Source organism: Octopus sinensis, linkage group LG30 (genome assembly GCF_006345805.1).
Source record: "Octopus sinensis linkage group LG30, ASM634580v1, whole genome shotgun sequence".
Taxonomy (NCBI): domain Eukaryota; kingdom Metazoa; phylum Mollusca; class Cephalopoda; order Octopoda; family Octopodidae; genus Octopus; species Octopus sinensis.
The window spans coordinates 6,441,702-6,448,443 of record NC_043026.1 but is presented as its reverse complement, the minus strand read 5'-3'; the positions used below and the strand labels follow the sequence as shown (position 1 = coordinate 6,448,443).

The 6,742-nt window shown below is 41.6% G+C and overlaps 1 protein-coding gene across 2 annotated transcripts in view; it reads right to left on the bottom strand.

The window, feature by feature from the left end:
* The window catches only part of LOC115226672 (UDP-glucose 4-epimerase), a 17,277-nt gene extending 11,284 nt beyond the window's left edge, over positions 1–5,993 (bottom strand). Inside the window, exon 1 of one of the 2 annotated variants that reach the window (XM_036515184.1) lies at positions 5,811–5,993. The gene's annotated coding sequence lies outside the window, so the exon portion shown is untranslated. The remainder of the gene's footprint in view (positions 1–5,810) is intronic. The other variant, XM_029797686.2, reaches the window with a different exon arrangement.
* Between the last annotated feature and the right edge of the window lie 749 nt (positions 5,994–6,742).

Sequence of the window (6,742 nt, the reverse complement as noted above, 5' to 3'; positions counted from 1 at the left end):
TACATGGCAGCTAGACCTGGTAGAAATAGCAGCCAAATCTCCCTCAAATCACACCCTACTGTCTTATCTATGTATATATGTATGTATGAGCCAATGAGGGAGACCTCTACATGGTAGCTAGACCTGGTAGAAATAGCAGCCAAATCTTCCTCAGATCACACCCTACTCTCTTATCTATGTATGTATGTAAGAGCCAATGAGGGTGACCTCTACATGGTAGCTAGACCTGGTAGAAATAGCAGCCAAATCTCCCTCAAATCACACCCTACTGTCTTATCTATGTATGTATGAGCCAATGAGGGTGACCCCTACATGGTAGGATGACATGGTAGAAATAGCAGCCAAATCTCCCTCAAATCACACCCTACTGTCTTATCTATGTATGTATGAGCCAATGAGGGTGACCCCTACATGGTAGGATGACATGGTAGAAATAGCAGCCAAATCTCCCTCAAATCACACCCTACTGTCTTATCTATGTATGTATGAGCTAATGAGGGCACTACTACTACCACTAACAACTACTACCACCACCACCAATATCTCCAGCACACCACTACCACCTACACCACACATCACCAACAACAACTACTACCACCACCACACCACCATCACCACCACTACCACCTACACTATACATCACCACCAACAACTACCACCACCACCAATATCACCAGCACACCACCATCACCACCTATACTACACATCACCACCAACAACTACCACCACCACCAATATCACCAGCACACCACCATCACCATCACCACCACTACCACCTACACCACACATCACCACCAACAACTACCACCACCACCAATATCACCAGCACACCACCACTACCACCTACACCACACATCACCACCAACAACTACCACCACCACCAATATCACCAGCACACCACCTACACTACACATCACCACCAACAACTACCACCACCACCACCATCACCACCACTACCACCTACACTACACATCACCAACAACAACTACCACCACCACCACCATCGTGACCACCACACGAACGTCAATACCAATCCAATCAATATCAATCGGGTGTTAGACTATTGCTGAATCAACACAGCTGCAAATGTCCTTCGGTAATTTCTGGTGTTTGTCAAAGGAAAGAAAACATCATTGATCTGGTGGTCAACAACCAAAGTTTATTCCACACTGGTGCCGTCCACTCAGCCGGCGAAAATGAGTTGGACCAGTCTTATCACACACTCTGTCACGTCGAATCTGAGAACTACGTTAAGGGTACTACACGTGCTAAAGGTTGTGGCCATAAGGGTACTGCCAGGCGGCAAGCTGGCAGAAACGTTAGCACGCCAGGCAAAATGCTTAGCGGTATTTTGTCTGCTATTACATTCTGAGTTCAAATTCCGCCGAGGTCGACTTTGCCTTTCATCCTTTCGGGGGGGGGGGGGGGTCGATTAAATAAGTACCAGTTACGCACTTGATATAATCGACTTAATCCGTTTGTCTCTCCTTGTTTGTCCTCTCTGTATTTAGCCCCTTGTGGGTAGTAAAGAATTAGGTATTTCGTCTGCTGTTACGTTCTGAGTTCAAATTCTGCTGAGGTCGACTTTGCCTTTCATCCTTTCGGGGGGGGGGGTCGATTAAATAAGTACCAGTTACGCACTGGGGTCGATATAATCGGCTTAATCCGTTTGTCTGTCCTTGTTTGTCCTCTCTGTATTTAGCCCCTTGTGGGTAATAAAGAAATAGGTATTTCGTCGGCCGCTACGTTCTGAGTTCAAATTCCACTGAGGTCGACTATGCCTTTCATCCTTTTCTGGGTCGATTATTGAATGACATGGAAGCAGTATCTGCCACGACTGCAATTTTACTTGGCTTCATGGATCTTCTTCTCAAGCATGACATAATGTCAAAGATCTCGGTCATTACCGCCATGAAGCCAAACTCTGGAAAGGTGCTCAGACACTTGATACACAAAGTTCCCAGGATTCAGGAGAATTAAGTACTGAAACAGTGAACACACCAGGGTCAGGTTAGTGAGTGTGGCATCGTGTACAAACAGTATTTAAGGACAAATGTGTACTTCATCATCATCATCATTTAACGTCCGTTCTCCATGCTAGCATGAGTTGGATGGTTTGACCGGAGTCTGGGAATCCAGAAGGCTGCACCAGGCTCCAGTCTGGTCTGCAGTGTTTCTACAGCTGGATGCCCTTCCTAACGCCAACCACTGTGAGAGTGTAGTGAGTGCTTTTTATATGCCACCGGCACAGGGGCCAGAGAGGGCTGGCAAACGTCCACAATCGGTTAGTGCTTTTACATATCACCAGCATGGGTGTCACAACTACAATTTCCATTTGATTTTCATTTTGTTGTTGGTGTTAACGTACTTGACTCAATAGGTCTCCTCAAGAACAGCGGGTCACCCTACGATCCAAGGTTAGCACAGCAGGCTGTCCTGAGAGCCATGAACTCACTTCATTTGTTGGGTCTTCACAGTCACAGCATATCTCGGGGGTCTCGGTCTTCGTCATTTCCGCTGTGGGGCCCTACATACCACCAGCACGGGTATCACAACTACAATATTCATACGATTTTTTTTTTTTTTTACTTATTAAAGTAAAAACAAATTTGTATTTCAGTTGGGCGTACAATTGCAAACGGTTGAGTGAATATAGAGTGAATCATCAAGATCACCCAGTGATAGACCTGCTGCACTCAACCGAAACAGATTGTATGTCAGGATTATATGAATAATAAAGAAACCACAACAAATGTATTGTGGTTCGCTCCTGGCTGTTTCAAATGTGATTTTCATTGGACAAAATTGTTACATCATGCAAAAAACAGCGTGGCCACAGTCCAATGACTGAAACAAGTAAAAGAGTAAGAATTAAACATTTTGAACACCTCAGGGACAAGTATAAAGAACCATTTGATTCTTCTGACCTAAATTTGTCCAACGCACCTGAAACAGGTGCAGTGAACCACAAAATGCAAGTTATTTGTGTGTATATATAGATGTGTGTGTGTGTGAGTGTGTATATGGAAGACCCCCTTCAGTAATGAATGACCATGGGATTGCACCTAGAAAATTACCCTCCGAGGCACAAGTCCAAGCAAGGTTGTTTAGGGAAGACCAACAGGCGCAGGAGTGGCTGTGTGGTAAGTAGCTTGCTAACCAACCACATGGTTCCGGGTTCAGTCCCACTGCGTGGCATCTTGGGCAAGTGTCTTCTGCTATAGCCTTGGGCCAACCAAAGCCTTGTGAGTGGATATGGTAGACGGAAACTGAAAGAAGCCCGTCGTATATATTATTATATATGTATGTGCGTGTATGTTTGTGTGTCTGTGTTTGTCCCCCCAGCATTGATTGACAACCGATGCTGGTGTGTTTACCTCCCCGTAACTTAGCGGTTCGGCAAAAGAGACCGATAGAATAAGTACTGGGCTTACAAAAAGAATAAGTTCCGGGGTCGAGTTGCTCGATTAAAGGTGGTGCACCAGCATGGCCACAGTCAAATGACTGAAACAAGTAAAAAAAGAAAGAAAAATAAAGATGATAGTTTGACCAACATCTAATGGCTACGGAGGGGAAGGGTCCACCAGAATAAAATAATAATTGAAGGGGTCCATGGATAAAAAATGGCTGGGAACCCCTGCCTTATATCTATTTCTTTATTATCCACAAGGGGCTAAACATAGAGGGGACAAACAAGGACAGACAAACGGATTAAGACGATTATATCGACCCCAGTGCGTAACTGGTACTGAATTTATCAACCCTGAAAGGATGAAAGGCAAAGTCGACCTCGGCGGAATTTGAACTCAGAATATAAGCAGCAGATGAAATACCTATTTCTTTACTACCCACAAGGGGCTAAATACAGAGAGGACAAACAAGGATAGACAAAGGGATTGAGTCGATTATATCGACCCCAGTGCGTAACTGGTACTTAATTTATCGACTCCGAAAGGATGAAAGGCAAAGTCGACCTCAGCCCCTGCCATATATCAAAGACCTGTACGGTTGCGATGGAACCGAAACACCAAGATTCCACGAGTGAAAAAAAAAGAATTCTACGATTAAATGTAAGGTAATCTAATGGCAGATATATGATAGATGGAATGGTCGCGCATGGGACGCTTTTTCTCATAGTTCTGCTCGTTCCGGGACGAATTGGTAGACGGGGATGGCCATCGAAATAGCTAAGCACGTACCTTTTGTTACAGAGAATATTCCACGAGTACAGGTCCGAAGGAAACCGGTTAATGTGATCACAAGACGGCTAGAAATAACAGTCAGCCTCCAACCACCTGTGGGTGAGGGACTAAGGTAGAAATATAAAGTGGGACAGTCACGGACGGAATGCTGTAGAGAGCATGACACGTGTCTGGGGCTTTTGCGTGGTCGCTCGGACAGGTAGAAATAGCAGTCAGCTTTCTAAAAGCCGATTGCATCAATACACGAGCGAAAGACCAATTACGTGTGTGTGTAAAGATATAAGATGCGATGGGCATGGATGGAACGCTATATGGAACATGCCACGTGTAGGAGGCTTTAGTGTGGTCAGTAGAAGGCTAGAAATAGATCGGTAGTTAACAGTTTGATTGTATATATATCTATTAGATGACATGGTCACGGATGGGACGCTATATAGTATATGCTGCGTATAGGAATCTATTATGTGGTCGCAAGAAAGCTAGAAATAACAGTCAGCATCGATTACATAAAAAAGAGAGATGGATGAAGGATATATATTAGATGGGATAATTACGGATGGAGCGCTGTATAGAACATACAATGAGTATGGGGCTTCTACGTGGTCGCTCGAGAAGGCGGAAATAGCAGTCAACACCCAACCACCGAAGCAAATTTAAAGAAAGCCGGGCCAAGGATTTACAAGAATTATATTAAGATATGATAGATTGATGGGATGGTCTCGGATGGAATGCTTTTCCCCGCAGTAGGATGCAATCAGGGGCGAAATGATGAGGGTGTAGGCTGTTTAAATAACTAGGTGGCCTGATGTGGTCGCCGGGGTAAGTAAAAATAGCAGTCAACATCCCATCGCTTAATTAAATAGACTGTAATTTAGATGAAGGACTAATTAAATACCGACAGCAGTCTTCGGGAGACAATGCTTTGGAATTACAGACGGGATGGTCACGTTTGGATTTAGTTTACGTGTAAGATCTGCCTGGACCGAAGCTGCAAGGTTCGACGACAGAAGAAATAAATACGTATTTAATTAATATTTAGCAGAAATGCAATTAGTACTTCGTAATTAGGATTTTAAATGATTTAAATATTTAGAAAAAGAATCAGTTTTTTCTCATTTACAAATATATATACACACTTTACATGTAGAAACATACATGTACTGTATATATACATACATATGTATATATATACCTATATATGTATATATACAATAGATGTATGTTTCTACATATATATGTATATATATATATATATATATATATATATATACATATATATACACATATACATACATGCATATACAACACATATACATACACATGTTCCACCAAGTTATAATATATATATATATAGGTATGTATGTATATAAATGCATATATATATATATAATATATATATTATGTGTAATATAGGGGAGTGCGAGCGAGATATAATTACAGACCAGACGAATTATAAAAGTAGATATATTAAAAATACATATTCATGTTTAACACAAACACAGCCATACATACACATACATATATATATATATATATATATATATATATATATATATATATATACACCCATATATATATATATATATATTCGTATGTGTATACACTCACCTAGATTTTCTTCCCTGTTAGTGTCTTGGTGCGCGTGTTAACTGAAGTCAAACTTTGTGCATGTGTACATATGTGTATATATATATATATGTGTGTATATATGTATGTGTGTTGTACGTGAGTGTGTGTGTGTGTGTGTGTATATGTATGTGTATGTTTGTTTGTGTTGTGAGCCAAGGCCGAACAATGAAATGAATGCGGCTGTGTGTGTGTAATGTATATGTCCGTGTGTGCGTGCGCGCGTTGCTGGAGGCTGTGGCCATGCTGGGGCACCGCTACTGGAGCGTGGTTGACACATATATACACACACACATACATACATACATACTTATATAAACACTATCAAATATATACACACACATATATATATATATTTACATACATGTACATGCATGTTTTATTTTCATTTTTTTTATTTATTATTATTTTTTTTTATTTATTTATTCGTTGGACTTTGATCCTATTGTGTAGGGGCGGGTCTGGGGTCGCCGGGTATCAAGGGTTGTTAATCACTGTACAGCAAATCCGAGTATACGTGACTCGGAACTTTATTTCGGTGCTAACGTATTTTCGCCCTTCACCGCTCTTCCATCGTTGCTTCACTTCCTTAAATCCCTTTCGGTATTCCTTAATCCCTTCTTCCTTCACTTGAGTTATTTATAACAATCTCCCTCTCCCTCTCTCTCTCTCTCCCTAGAATTATTTGCGTAGATTAGAAACATTGGAACTTGATACTTTGGCCTTATCCTCTGCTTTTAAAGATAACGTCTAAATGAAATTATAGAAGGAATATCTACAGAATAGAGCCCCACTGACTATATGAGCGTAACTACAGATTGGGGCCCCAGTCTTCGATTTTTCTTTTTTTAATATTGTATCGAGAAAAAAAGTAGCGAGCTAACAAGAATCGGCGATCTTTCGGTACAAGTACC